Below are 15,752 nucleotides of genomic sequence, written 5' to 3'. Positions count from 1 at the left end.
ACTTAGCTTTTGTTAGGTCTTCTATTTCATGGCACCACCACTCTAGGCAGTTCAAACTCCAGGAGAGTAGATTCCAGGCTAGGCTCACCTGCTTCCTTGACCTCAGTGTCAGAGACCTCAGCCCCAAGTCTCTCCCCTCCACTCCACTTCCATTGCTGATGCTGGATTCCCTGATGTTTCCTAGGTAATTCCCTCCCCTCACATGAGCTTTCAACTGCATGCTAACTCCCGGATAATACCCCCGCCCCACATCTTTCTCCTGAGCTAGACCCTGACAGCGAACTACTCCCTGGACATCCTTTCTGGGAGGTCCCTAAAGACCTGAGGTTATTTGAAACCTAACATGCCCTTAAACAGAACTCTTTATCTTCCCCCCATCCCCCAGCCGGGTTCCTCTTTTATGTCGCATGGTGACAAGAGTAACAACAGACAATGATTCTATAAGCTTACTAGATTCCAGGCAGTATTTTCAGTGTTTCTACATGCATTTCCTCAAGTAATCCTTAGGACAACCCTTTGTAAATGATGAAGTTGATCTGGCTGCTACAATGTGTTTAAAAAAAAAAAAAAAAAAAAGAACTCTCCCACAAACCCAAGGTGCTACAGCCGGGAGTGGCAGCCCTGGGATCCAAGGCAGGCTTCTGCAACCAAACTCTGCATCCCTAGGTGACCCTGCGTTTCTCCCTTCCTTGGTTGGTGACTTCCCCATACACCTAGGATCTTAAACCAGAAAGATGAGAGACTCCCCTCTTCTTGTCTTTGCACATACAATTATTTAACAAAATCTGGATTATTCTCTTAAGTGGTCTTCTTGCCCTATTTTTTTCTGCACTTTAATATATCCTCCATATTCCTGACAGTCATTTTTCTTTTCTTTTTCTTTTTTTTTTTTTTTTTGAGACAAGGTCTCACTCTGTGGCCCCAGGCTGGAGGGGAGTGGTATGATTTAAGCTCACTGCAACCTCCGCCTCCAGGTTCAAGCGATTCTCATGCCTCAGCCTCCCAAGCAGCTGGGATTACAGGCACCCACCATAACGCCCAGCTAATTTTTGTATTTTTAGCAGAGATGGGATTTTGTCATGTTGGCCAGGCTGGTCTTGAACTCCTGACCTCATGTGATCCGCCCACCTGAGCCTCCCAAAGTGCTGGGATTACAGACGTGAGCCACCACGCCTGGCCCTGACAGAGTCATTTTTCTGAAATGACTGTCAGAATGATCATGTCATTTTTTGGGGTTCCTTTTTTTTTTTCCTGTGGCCCCTGTTCCAAATATTTGGGGATGATATAAGAGCCTTCCGTGATCTGGCCTTTGCCTTCCTCATCTTTTATCCCTTCTTTCTCCTTCCCATATGGACTCCAACTCTATTTTCTCTGATTTTAGGGAGAAATCAAGCCTATAATTAAAAATAGTCACACCACATTTGATTCTGTCAACCAGCATTGGATTAGAAGACATTTAAGCCTTGTGAGATCATTTCCTTTTGAGTGAATAGTTTGTCTTTTGAACCTTCAGTGATTTTCCTATAAAACTTAAATGAACTTTTTGTTTTAGATGGAGTCTCTCTCTGTTGCCCAGGCTGGAGTGTGGTGGTTCATTCATAGCGCACTGCAGCCTCTTTTTTTTTTTTTTTCTTCTTCTTGGTGTGTTACCTTTATTACATTCCTAGACTAGTTTAAAATTATATTCCTGAGACTAGTTGAAAAAACAGCCTGCAACAAGAATATTCTCATCACCAGCTACCTTTTCCACCTTTCTTCTTTTTCTGTTGCTGTTTCTTTTTTGTTGCTGGAGCCCCTGCAGGTTTCTGTGTCTTGGGAGTATGATGGTACTTGTAGAGGCAGATAGTGTCGCTGCACTGCCAGGTCTTCGGGAGGTGGATGGGCTGCTCACAGTTTTTCTGGCATCCAGTTCTGATGAAGTTCCTGCAGTTGCTCCCTGGGTCCCTTTTCCAATCTGATCCTTATTTTTACCCTTCTTTCTTCCCTCGTCATAAGAATGTTCTTGCATTGGTAGCCATCTTTCTGGATCTGGGGTAACTTTTGCATCATAATTCTTAGGCAATTTTCCCGTCTTTTTCTCTTTTTCAAATTTCCCCACCCTTGCCCCTTTCGTTGACCATCTCCAGTAACTTTTCCACCCTTCTTCCAAATGTATGTAGCACCAGGAGAATTTTCAAGAGCCTTGACATCTACTTTTAGAGACATGCTTTCAGATAATGACAAGCGTTCACAAAGAGCTCTGTCTTTCTCTGGATCTACAAGTGAGTAAGCAGAAATAAGCTGTGCCAGGGTGTAAAAATCTTTTGGATTTTGTTTCCATTGCTATTCTAGGTCACTAATTGCCTCCTTTTTTTTTTTTTTTTTTTTTGAGACGGAGTCTCGCTCTGTCGCCCAGGCTGGAGTGCAGTGGCGCAATCTCGGCTCACTGCAAGCTCCGCCTCCCGGGTTCACGCCATTCTCCTACCTCAGCCTCCCGAGTAGCTGGGACTACAGGCGCCCGCCACTGCGCCCGGCTAATTTTTTTTCTATTTTTTAGTAGAGACGGGGTTTCACCATGGTCTCGATCTCCTGACCTTGTGATCCGCCCGCCTCGGCCTCCCAAAGTGCTGGGATTACAGGCGTGAGCCACCGCGCCCGGCCCTAATTGCCTCCTTCTTCTGTTTATATTTGAGTTTGAAGTTTGCAGCTTCTTTTATCAAGGACAAATGAGCAGGAGATTTGGGCCAATGGTTTTGACACCACTGAATAGTTTGTGTGAAGACCTCAATGGCAATATCAATATCTTCTTCATGGCTATACATGATCACAAATACAGACACCACGCCTGGTTTCTGCTCTAACTCCTCTATGCTTCTCAATATTACACAAGCTTAGAAATATTACCTTGAGAAATTTTCAGCTGTGCCATGATCAGCTTCATTTCAGCTGCATTTCTGGATATTGATCTGAAAATTCCTGAAGCAGCTCTATTGTTTTTGTGTGCTGCTTTCCAGGCAAACCTGGGCAGCTTGGATTAACACAGGTGGGAGATGCTCGGGACTTTGGGACTATAAACTGGCGGATATTTTGTGACATTAATTGGCCTGGTTTGTGTACATAGCAAGTAAAGCATTGTTAAATTCTATAGCTTGTAGTTGTTTCTTGGAAAGCTCAAACTCCACTCTTTCTGCGTTAATTTCACTTTCTTCTTGGAGTCAAAGACGTTTTGGTCCGTGTTAATGGTAATGATGTTATTTGCAATTACAGCTAGTAATCCCACATCTGTTGGTTTCAGTTTTATTATTTGACTGTAAAGTTGCAAAGCCTCCTCTGTTCGACCCCGAAGCTGCAGAATATAGGCCATCTGACAATGAATGATGGCCAGTCCTGCCTGTGGGTCTTCCTCAGTCCCATCAGAGTCTTCTGATAATGAACAGCGGCAAAGATCTTCAGCTTTTTGTAGGATTTTCATGGCCTGGTTCAGCTGGCCTTGTCCAACCAGCGCACGTGCAGTGTTGTAGCACAGCTCATGTGTGCCTTCTTGGAGGCCCAAGTTCTCTGGAACTTTTCCCCAATTGCTTTGGGGAGTAACAACTGCTGAAAGGTTTGTTTTCCTTTCCTCATCATAATCATCTTGGGAGTGTCAGGTGAGATCTCTGTATACTGCTAAGCATTCATCATAGCATTCCAAATGGCATAACGCTTGTCCATAAAACTCCTTCAGTTTGTCTGTCTGCTTGTTGGCACTTTCTGTAGTCTTCAAGGCTTTCTTAATTCTGTTCAGCTTGTAGTTGCAGTATGTCTTTTCTTTTTTTTTTTGAGATGGAGTCTCACTGTGTTGCCCAGCTGGAGTGCAATGGCACGATCTCAGCTCACTGCAACCTCTGCCTCCTGGGTTCAAGTGAAATTCTACTGCCTCAGCCTCTGGAGTAGCTGGGATTACAGGTGCTCACCACTACGCCCAGCTATTTTTTGTATTTTTAGTAGAGATGGGGTTTTGCCATGTTGGCCAGGCTGGTCTCGAACTCCTGACCTTGTAATCCGCCTGCCTCGGCCTCCCAAAGTACTGGGATTACAAATCACCTGTAATCCCAGCACGGCCCATTGTTTAATGACATTTTGTTCTTTCTTTTCTTTCCTGTAGTTTCCTGACTAGCTGCCTTATCCATTATTCTCACGTTCCTGGAATTTGTGATACAAAAACAACATATTGCCAATCAATAGCTTATGTTTTGCTTGTTTTGAGGTGGAGTCTCACTCTGTCGCCCAGGCTGGACACACACACACACACACACACACACACACACACACACACAAAGTGGCGCGATCTCTGCTCACTGCAACCTCCACTTCCTGGGTTCAAGCCATTCTCCTGCCTCAGCCTCCCAAGTTCCTGAAACTACAGGCATATGCCACCACGCCCAGCTAATTTTTTGCATTTTTAGTAGAGATGGGGTTTCACTGTGTTAGCCAGGATGGTCTCAATATCCTGGCCTCGTGATCTGCATGCTTCGGCCTCCCGAAGTGCTGGGATTACAGGCATGAGCCACCGTACCCGGCTAGCTTGTGTTATTTTACTGTAAATTCTTGGTAAACAATTTAGAAACTGCCTCTTCTTTTTTCCTTTAAATATCCACTTGTACTTGCTGCTAACCAGAGCATATATTCAAGGCAATTTGAATTTATGCTTCCAGGTTGCAATCCTCAAACTTGGCCCAAATAAACTACTTATATTATTTTTGACTCTCCTTTTGCCTTGTGTGTACATAATGTCATCTAATTGTCTCAGTTTTACTGATATTAACACTGGGCAGTTGGCCTGGCACAGTGGCTCATGCCTGTAATCACAGCTCTTTGGGAGGCCAAGGCGAGAGGATTGCTTGAGCCTTGGAGTCTGAAGCTGCAGTGAGCCATGATCATGCCATTTCACTGTAGCCTGGGTAACACAGACACCATTTACAGAACCAAAAATTAAAAACAAAGACAAACAAACAAAAAGATGGGCAAATGAGTTCAGGAATTGTTGCTGTGACCCCTTCCTTATGAAGTTCCTCATCAGCTTTTCATCTGATTGCTTCAGGAGATATTAAAGTTCAGTGCCTACATTCATTATGTCATCAGGTGTTGAAAAATGATGATTTTGTAATTCTGTTATTCCATTAGCATTTTTTATATTGTACTTGTGTAAAAAAGAACTTTCCCTCTTTCAATAATTTGATTATCTTTCAATATTTTTATACCATAGAGCAGAGAATAAGTAAAAAAATTGCAATAAATAATGCACATAGGTCTTGAATCCACGTGGGACATCATTGAGGGGAACCTGCCCTTGGTGCGTCCAGCGTGCACCTAGTGCAGCTGAAGGGCACTAGGAGGGTCTTTGTTCCTTGGGTATGTTAAATAAACTGGGTTGTGCACCTGCATTTTCACTGTGACCTGTCATGTGAAGTCAGGTATGGAATTTTCCACTTGCGGTGTTATGTTGGCTCTCAAAAAGTTTTGGATTTTGGAACATTTCGGATTTCGGATTTTCGGGTTAGGGATACTCAGCCTATACCACGTGTTGTGGCTGGATGCTTTACATTTACTATTAATAGTTCACGGGCCAGGCTTGGTGGCTCATGCCAGTAATCCCAGCACTTTGGGAGGCTGAGGCCGGCAAATCATCTGAGGTCAGGAGTTCCAGACCAGCATGGCCAACATGGTGAAACCCTAACTCTACCAAAAAATACAAAAATTAGCCTGGAGTGGTGGCACATGCCTGTAATTCCAGCTTCTCTGGAGGTTGAGCCATGAGAATCTCTTGAACCCAGGAGGTGGAGATTGCAGTGAGCCGAGATCGTGCCACTGCACTCCAGCCTAAGTAACAGAGTGAGACCTTGCCTCAAAACAAATAAAGAATAAACAATAAACAAAAAAACAAAAACAAAACAAAACAAAACTAGGTTAACGGAACCTCATGATTGGATGAGATAGCTGTGGCAAGCTGGGCTGCCCAGGAAGCGGACTCAGAGAGCAAACCGTGCGCCTGCGTTCCACACTGGAAGAGAGCGTCAGGAAGCCGAACTGAAGAGGGGACTGACGTAACCCCAACACTACTCCCCCACCCCGGGAGGATTCAGTAGCTGAAGATTCCCGCAGTTGCCTCACGTTGGGGGTAGGGCTGGGCACTTGTTCCTCCCCTATTGTTCGGTCATTGGCTGTGGGCGGCCCCAGGAAGAAGGTGTGACCTTGGGTGGGGCAGTCTTCTTCAGCCAATCCTCAGAGAGGACTAACCCTGCACTCTCAGCAGAGGGAGACTGAGTCCTTCATTCCTGGGAGGTGTCTGGGAAGCACATCGCAGTGTGCACTGCAGCAGGTATTAATGTGTCATTTTACAGATAAGAAAACTGAGGTTCAGAAGGGATAGAGCCAGGATGTGAGCCTAGTTCTATTAATACCTTTGAATCCTGTGCTCTTTGCCACGGTCCTTGCTGCCAGTTCTGCACATTTTCATGCCTTCCCGGCTTCTTACCCAGGCCGCCATGTTTCCGGGTGATCTTGTACTCTCTGTTCTAGTCTTGCCCTCCTGTCGTGCCCCGGGCAGTCTGTCTCTTGGTCAGCTGTCTCTCTTCACCCCAGCTTTGGCTCTGTTCTCAGGGATTGATCCACCACATCACATTCCGCGTTCGCTGCTGCCTGAACTCATCAAGGCGGACCCAATGAAAGCTGTATTGAGGAGGACTATTCTGGTGCTGAGGCTGGGTACACTGGTGAGGCCAGGAACACGGGATTGAATTCTAAGCAGAGCAACAGGATAGCTGTAGCAGAAATCCAGACAAAGGCCAAGAAGGTGGGAATGGAATAGCAAGCGCTGAATTAATTAATTAATTAATTAGTTAATTTTTTGAGATGGAGTCTTGCTTTGCTGCCGAGGCTGGAGTGCGGTGGTGTAATCTTGGCTTACTGCAGCCTCCCCTTCCAGGGTTCAAGCATTCTCCTGCCTAAGCCTCCCAAGTAGCTAGAATTACAGGTGCCTGCCACCATGCTCGGCTAATTTTTTGTATTTTTAGTAGAGACGAGGTTTTGCCATGTTGGCCGGGCTGGTCTGGAACTCCTGACCTCCAGCGATTAGCCAACCTTGGGCAAGTGCTGAATTTAAACATGGCTCTCCCGAGGACTTCTATTGGGTTCTGCCTAATGGTAACCACCGAGGCTTTGAGACTTCGCTTACTCTGCAGATCTCCTGGGAGCAGCAGGAAACCAGAAACCCTTAGCCTTTTCAAAGTAATGGCCATTCTCCTGACAAAGACAGATGTCAAGTGGGCCCTGCAGGAGTTTGACAGTTTGTCCAAACAACTGTTTTTAGTTGAGGCTATAAATTCTTAGGAAAGGGTTTGTCAGTGTGGCACATTAAATCAGTTGGCCAGTATGGATTACTCTGACCATCTTCTTAGAAAGGAATGTCTTTGGGGATTTTCAGATGAGTGAATATTCAATGCTCTGTCTTTCAGCATTATCATCCACTTCTTCCTGCCCCTCGTAGAATTCTCTTTAGAGGATTGGCTCCTGGGCCTCCAGGGGAGCAGGCAGTAGGGTAGGGTGGAGGGGGGAGAGGAAACTCTTAATCCCTTGCCAGGGATTTACTTTGTTCTTCTCATTCTGAGCCTCCCATACAATTCTGTTTTGAGCTTCACTTAGAAATTGGCCTTATTAGCTAGGAAAGGGGAATTCTTTTCACAACAATCAGAAAATGTAATCCCTTCTCAGGCGGCTGGAGTCCTTTTATTCGCCTCTCCAGACGTTGGGCTGCTGGCTGCTCCTCTCCGCGGCCTGGCTATCTCTCCCTTACCTCCCAGAGTTAGGGTAATAGCTGACATTTTTCTTCACTAGGCTTTCCTGAGGGATTTCATTCCGTTTGTGAGACACTTTAATTCCTCAAGCTGCAAAGTTTGCTTATTATTATTATATATATATTTTTTCTTTTTTTAGACAGAGTCTCACTCTGTTGCCCAGGCTGGAGTGCAGTGGCACCATCTCGGCTCACTGCAACCTCTGCCTCCCAGGTTCAAGCAATTCTCCTGCCTCAACTTCCTGAGCAGCTGGGACTACAGGCACGTGCCACCACGCCTGGCTAATTTTTGTATTTTTAGTAGAGACGAGGTTTCATCATATTGGCCAGGCTGGTCTCGAACTCCTGACCTTGTAATCCACCTACCTCGGCCTCCCAAAGTGCTGGGATTACAGGCATGAGCCACCACACCCAGCTTATTCTGCATAATTTTTAAGAGGTGTGAATTGTTTTAAGATCAAATTTTAAAGTACATTTTCTTTCTCATCTTGTCATTAACTGATGTTGGGTATGTGTGTGTACTTGTGATTTTCCTGGCTGGGCCCTTGTATAACTTCAGAGAGGGCTGGTGCCTTGCCTTTAGGCTGCTGGATAACACTCCTCCAGATTTTCCCCTACTGAGCAGCTCTGTGGACCTGTGCAAATCTCTAACCAGCTTTGTTAGACAACAAAATACCCTGGAGAATATCAAGCCCTTTAACATACCCAGTTTGTGCTCCCAGCCATAAGATCTCTGTGGCCATGTATGTGGGATTCTCATGAAGGAGAAGCCTCATTTCCAGCAAGAATCTGGCTTCCACCTAGACTTGGGAAACAGATACTGAAAAGCATATTGCTGATCAACTAGACAACCGGCTTCCACTCTTGATTGCCTGTGTAATCCATCTAGAGCAGCTAGAGCAATTTATTTATTTAAAAATTTAAAATTGGCCAGGCACAGTGGCTCACGCTTGTATTCCCACCACTTTGGGAGGCCAGGGTGGGCAGATCACTTGAGGCCAGGAGTTCAAGATCAGACCGGCCAACATGGTGAAACCCTGTCTTTACTAAAAATAGAAAAAGTTGCTGGGCAAGGTGGCTCATGCCTGTAATCGCAGCACTTTGAGAGGCCTGGGCGGGTGGATCACGAGGTCAGGAGCTCAAGACCGTCCTAGCTAACACGATGAAACCCCGTCTCTCTCTACTAAAAATACAAAAAATTAGCCGGGCGTGGTGGCACATGCCTGTAGTCCCAGCTACTTGGGAGGCTGAGGCAGGAGAATGGCTTGAACCTGGGAGGCAGAGGTTGCAGGAGCCAAGATCGCGCCACTGCACTCCAGTCTGGGCGACAGAGCAAGACTCTGTCTCAAAAAAAAAAAAAAAAAAAAAAAAAGAAAAAGAAAAAAAATTAGCCAGGCATGGTGGTACATGCCTGTAATTCCAGGTGCTTGGGAGGCTGAGGCAGGAGAATCGCTTGAACCCGGAAGGCAGAGGTTGCAGTGAGCCAAGTTCGTACCATTGCACTCCAGCCTGGGTGACAGAGTGACTCTATCTCAATAAATAAATAACAAGTAAAAATTCAAAATTATTCAAAAATTTAAAATTATTTATATGTGTTTTGTAGAAAGTCAGATATAGCAGATAAGCAGATTAAGAAAATAAAATCCTTATATTTCCAAAAGATTAACCTTCAATGTATATCCTTCTAGTATAGTGTGAGATATATACTTCATGTATGTATATACATATATACTTACCAGGTGAAATTATACTGTACATACTATTTCATAATCTGATTTTTTTCCAGTTAATCTCAATTTTACCATGTTGATACATTTTCATTTCTTCTAATACCTAACCTCAATTTCAGTTATCCCAGTTGTTCCCCAGATGTCCTTTCTAGTTGGTTTGTTCAAAGCAAGACCCGCCAGGCATGGTGACTCACATCTGTAATCCCAACACTTTGGGAAGCTAAGGCAGGCAGATCACTTGAGGCCAGGAGTTCGAAACCAGCTTGGCCAACATGGTGAAACCCTGTCTGTAGTAAAAATAGAAAAAATTAGCAGGGCATGGTGGCACACACCTGTAGTCCCAGCTACTCTGGAGGCTGAGGCATGTGAATTGCTTGAAGCTGGAAGACAGAGTGTGCAGTGAGCTGAGATCATGTCACTACACTCCAGCCTCGGCAACAGAGCAAGGCTCTGTCTCAACAAACAGACAAACAAAAGCAGTCACAACAAAAAAACAGAAACAAAGCAAGACCCAATCTAGATCCCACATGACATCAGGTTGTTGTTTCTTTTTATTTCATTTTTGAGACGGGCTTGCTGTTGCCCAGGCTGAAGTGTAGTGACGCGATCTCAGCTCACCGCAACCTCTGCCTCCAGGGTTCAAGTGATTCTCCTGCCTCAACCTCCTGAGTACCTGGGATAACAGGTACCTGCCACATGCCCGGCTAATTTTTGTGTTTTTAGTAGAGATGGGTTTTCACCATGTTGGCCAGGCTGGTCTTGAACTCCCAACCTCAAGTGATCCACCCCCTTCAGCTTTCCAAAGTACTGGGATTACAGGTATGAGACACCACGCCAGGCCTGGTTGTTGTTTCTTGAGCCTCCTTTTTTTTTTTTTTTTTCCGATGGAGTTTCACTCTGTCACCCAGGGTGGAGGTGCAGTGGTGCAATCACTGTTCACTGCAGCCTCGATTTCCTGGGCTCAAGCGACTCTTTCACTTCAACCTCCTGAGTAGCTGGAACTACAGGCACGTGCCACAATGCCCAGCTAATTTTTAAATTATTCGTAGAGAAGAGGTATCACTATGTTGCCCAGACTGGTCTTGAAGCCCTGAGTTCAAGTGATCTTCTTGCCTCGGCCTCCCATAGTGCTGAGATCTCATGAGCCGCCATGCCCGGCTCTCTTGAATCTCTTTTAATCTTCCATAGTTTCTGTTTTCATGATAGTCTTGTTGAAGATGACAAGCCAGTGAATCTACATAATTTACCATCTTCTGGATTTGTCTAGTTGCTTCTTTGTGGTATCATAGCTTTTAACTGGGTGGATTCAAATTAGGTATTTTTGGCTGGAGTACATTATAGATGCTGTTGTCTACTCCACATTGTATCCTCCAGCAGACATACCTGGGTAACCATCCTGAGGAATGCTGAGGTTGACAACTGGGATGTGGTGATGACTGTCTGCTCTCCTTGAGACTAGACAGGGGTTAGCAAATCTTTTCTTTTTTCTTTTTTTTGAGACAGAGTCTTGCTCTTTCGCCCACACTGGAGTGCAGTGGCGTGATTTGGGCTCACTACAAGCTCTGCCTCCTGGATTCAAGCGATTTTCCTACCTCAGCCTCCTGAGTAGCTGGGATTACAGGCTCCCACCGCCACGTCCGGCTAATTTTTGTATTTTTAGTAGAGATGGGGTTTCTTTTTTTTTTTTTTTGAGACTAAGTCTCGCTCTGTCACCAAGGCTGGAGTGCAGTGGCGGGATCTCAGCTCACTTCAACCTCTGCCTCCCAGGTTCAAGCAATTCTCCTGCCTCAGCCTCCTGAGTAGCTGGGACTACAGGTGTGAGCCACCATGCCTGGCTAATTTTTGTATTTTTAGTAGAGATGGGGTTTCATCATATTGGCCAGGCTGGTCTCGAACTCCTGACCTTGTGATCCGCCCACCTCAGCCTCCCAAAGTGCTGGGATTACAGGCGTGAGCCACAGCGCCTGTCAAAGATGTGATTTCATCACATTGACCAGCCTGGTCTTGAAGTCCTGACCTCAAGTGATCAGCCCACCTTGGCCTCCCAAAGTGCTAGGATTACAGGCGTAAGCCACCACACCTGGCCAGCAAATCTTTTCTTAAAAGGCCAGGTTGTAAGTATTTTAGACTTTGTAGGCTAAACAGCCCATGTTGCAACCATGCATCTCAACTATGTTGTGTGAGAACAACTATAGACAATCAATTCACAAATGGGCATGTCCGTGTTGTGATAAAACTTTATTTACAAAAACAGGTAGTAGGCCTGATTTGCCAAGTGGGCTATGTTTGTAAACCTCTAGCCTAGAAAATAATCTGTGTGATGTTACTACTTTGGCTGGGTAAATGTCAGTACCCCACCAAATATTTACCTAATATGTTAGCCAGAATCAAACATTCTGTTAGAGCTTATAAAATGCTAATTTTCTTATTTCTGTTATTTTTATACTTCCCTTAGCTAATTTTTTTAAATTAAAAAAATTAAATTGTAGGCCGAGTGCGGTGGCTCATGTCTGTAATCCCAGCACTTTGGGAAGCTGAGGCGGGTGGATCATGAGGTTAGGAGTTCAAGACCAGCCTGGCCAAGATGGTGAAACCCCGTCTCTACTAAAAATTAAAAAAAAATTAGCCGAGCATGGTGGCAGCTGCCTGTCATCCCAGCTACTCGAGAGGCTGGGGCAGGAGAATCGCTTGAACCCGGGAGGCCACTGAGATTGTGCCACTGCACTCTAGCCTGGGTGACAGAGCAAGATGCCATCTAAAAAAAAAGATAAAAGTTAAACTGTAAATACTTTCTATTTTGAAATAACTTCAAACTCACTGAAAAGTTGCAAGAATAATACAATGAATTCTCTTTACTTAGATTCACCGATTGGTAATATTTTGGCACATTTCTCATTCTCTATATGTGTATACATTTATATATATATACACACACACATCTTATATATACCTAAATGTATATATTATTTTTATCTGAATCATTTGAGAGTAAGTTGCAGACATTATCCCCTTGTGTCTAAACAGTTTAGTGTGCATTTCTTAAGAATAAGGTTGTTCTCCTTTTTTTTTTTTTTCCAGACAGAATCTTGCTCTGTCACCCAGGCTAAAGTGCAGTGGTGCAATCTCACCTCACTGCAACCTCCACCTCCTGGGTTCAAGTGATTCTCCTGCCTCAGCCTCCTGAGTAGCTGGGATTACAGGCGCCCACCATCACGCTTGGCTAATTTTTGTATTTTTAGTAGAGACGGGGTTCCACCATGTTGGCCAGGTTGGTCTCGAGCTCCTGACCTCAGGTGATCTGCCCACCTTGGCTTCCCAAAGTGTTGGGATTACAGGCGTGAGCCACTGTGCCCGGCCAGGTTGTTCTCTTTTGTAATCAGTTATTAGAATCAGGAAATTTAACATTTACTATAATAATATTGTCTAATCTAGAGACCATATTTAATTGCCGCCAATTATCCCAACAATATCTTTTATGGAATTTTTTTTGGATGAAGAGCCAAATTCAGAATAAGACATTGTGTTTGGTTGCCAAGTCTCTTTATTTTTCTTTAGTCTGAAATGGCTTGGCATTCTTTGTAAAAAGCTTTCTCTTATTAACTGGGGTGATCTGGTTTTCCTAAAATATAGTTTCTGGAACTATAATAACTATAACTAGAAAAATGTAATCTTTAAAAAATATAAACTATATAATACAACACTCCTCACTTCTCTCCAAAGCACTTCCCAGGTTAAAACCCTTGAAAGACTTCACATTTCACACCCAATAAAGTCCAAACTGCTTACTGTGCTGTGCAGGCTGCTCTAGCTCCAGGCCCTCATTTCCTATCCTTTTCCTGTGCACTGACTTTGCTCCAGCCACACTGGCTTCTTGCTGCTTCAGGAATACAGTTAACTCATTCCTGTCTTAATGCCTTTGCTTTTGCCCTTCCTTCCATGTAAGATGATTTACAACTAGGTCTTCACGTGTTGGCTTCTTCCAGTCACTGAAGCCTCAACTCCTTCCCTGACACAGTCTATGGAGCTCCTCTCTGACATATAATCTTGTTTTATTGTCCTCACAACATATCTCACTGAATGCAATTATCACATTTATTAGTTTTCTTCTTAAGTTTCTATCTCTTTTTCAAAAAATGTGAGCTTTCTGAAGACATAGTTCTTTTTTTTTTTTTTTGGAGACAGAGTCTTGCTCTGTCGCCCAGGCTGGAGTGCAGTAGCGTGATCTCCACTCACTGCAACCTCCGACTCCTGGGTTTCAACGATTCTCCTGCCTCAGGCTCCCCAGTAGCTGAGATTACAGGCTCATGCCACCACAGCTAATTTTGGTATTTTTAGTAGAGAGGGGGTTGCGCCATGTTGGCCAGGCTGGTCTCAAACTCCTGAGCTCAGGTGATCCGCCCACCCTGGCCTCCCAAAGTGCTGGGATTACAGGTGTGAGCCACCGCACCCGGCAGAAAACATAGTTCTTGTCTTTTTTCCCTCCGTGCCTAGAATAATTTTTTGTTTATAATAAGTTCTCAACAAGTATTTATTGAATTACAACATAATACTGGAAGTCCTAGCCAGAGCAATTAGGCAAAAGAAAAAAAAAAGGACATTCAATTTGAAAAGAAGGAAGTAAAATTGTCCTTGTTTACAGATGACATGATTTTATATATAGAAAAATCAGGCCGGATGAGGTGGCTCATGCCTGTAATCCCAGCACTTTGGGAGATTGAGGACAGTGGATCACTTGAGGTCAGGAGTTTGAGACTAGACTGGCCAACATGACGAAACCCTGTCTCTACTAAAAATACAAAAAAATTAGCTGGGCATGGTGACTTATGCCTGTAATCCCAGTTACTCAGGAGGCTGAGGTAGGAAAATCACTTGAACCCGGGAGGTGGGGGTTGCAGAGAGCTGAGATCACACCGCTGCACTCCAGCCTGGGCAACAGTACAAGACTCTGTCTCAAAAAAAGAGAAAACTATAAAGACTCTACTCAATAATTCTCAGAACTAATAAGTGAATTTAATAAAGTTGCAGGATATGAGATCAATATTCAAAAACAAGTAGCATTTCTAGACACAAACAAGAAAAGAACTCAAGATGGCACAATGGTGTACGTCTGTAATCCCAGCTACTCAGGAGGCTGAGGCAGGCAGATTGCTTGTGCCCAGGGGTTCAGACCAGCTTAGGTAACATAGCAAGACTCCCATCTCAAAAAAAAAAAAAAAAAAAAGATTTAGAAGATAATCCCATTTACCATAGTTACACCCCAACCCCTGCCCCCAAAAAAACCCCAAACCCTAAGAATAATTTTTTCTTTTTTTGAGATAGAGTTTTGCTCTTGTTGCCCAGGCTGGAGTGCAGTGCTGTAATCTCTGTTCACTGCAACCTCTGCTTCCTGGGTTCAAGTGATTCTCCTGCCTCAGTCTCCTGAGTAGCTGGGATTACAGGCACCTGCCACCATGCCTGGTTAATTTTTGTATTTTTAGTAGAGACAGGGTTTCAACATGTTGGCCAGGATGGTCTTGATCTCTTGACCTTGTGATTCACCTGCCTCAGCCTCCCAAAGTGCTGAGATTACAGGTGTAAGTCACTGCGCTCGACCTAATTTTTGTATTTTTTAGTAGAGATGGAGTTTCACCGTATTGGCCAGGCTGGTCTCAAACTCCTGACCTCAGGTGATCCACCCAACTTGGCCTCTCAAAGTGCTGGGATTACAGGTGTGAACCACCAAGCCCAGCCCCTAAGAATAAATTTAACCAAGGAAGTAAGAAAGTATCTGCTAGGCAAACTAGAGAATACCAGTGAAAGAAATTGAAGAGAACACGAATTGGAAGACACCTGGCGCGGTGGCTCACGCCTATAATCCCAGCACTTTGGGAGGCTGAGGGGGGTGGATCACCTGAGGTCAGGAGTTTGAGACCAGCCAGGCCAACATGGTGAAACCATCTCTACTAAAAATACAAAAAAATTAGCCGGGCATGGTGGCGCATGCCTGTTAATCCTAGCTACTTGGGAGGCTGAGGCAGGAGAATTGCTTGAACCTGGGAGGCGGAGGTTGCAGTGAGCCAAGATCGTGCCCCTACACTCCAGCCTGGGCAATGGAGCAAGACTCTACCTCAAAAAAGAAAAATAAATAAATAAAATAAAATATATAAATAAATAAATTGGAAGCCATCCCATGCTCACAGGTCAGAATAACTGATGTTGTTAAAATAACCATA

The 15,752-nt window shown here is 44.5% G+C and overlaps 1 pseudogene; it reads right to left on the bottom strand.

The window, feature by feature from the left end:
- Positions 1-1,656: 1,656 nt before the first annotated feature.
- LOC103222840 (signal recognition particle subunit SRP72 pseudogene) lies at positions 1,657-4,188 on the bottom strand (annotated as a pseudogene).
- Positions 4,189-15,752: the final 11,564 nt, after the last annotated feature.

Source organism: Chlorocebus sabaeus, chromosome 18 (genome assembly GCF_047675955.1).
Source record: "Chlorocebus sabaeus isolate Y175 chromosome 18, mChlSab1.0.hap1, whole genome shotgun sequence".
Lineage (NCBI taxonomy): Eukaryota > Metazoa > Chordata > Mammalia > Primates > Cercopithecidae > Chlorocebus > Chlorocebus sabaeus.
The sequence above is the reverse complement of the archived record's forward strand: the minus strand, read 5'-3'. Positions and strand labels throughout refer to the sequence as shown.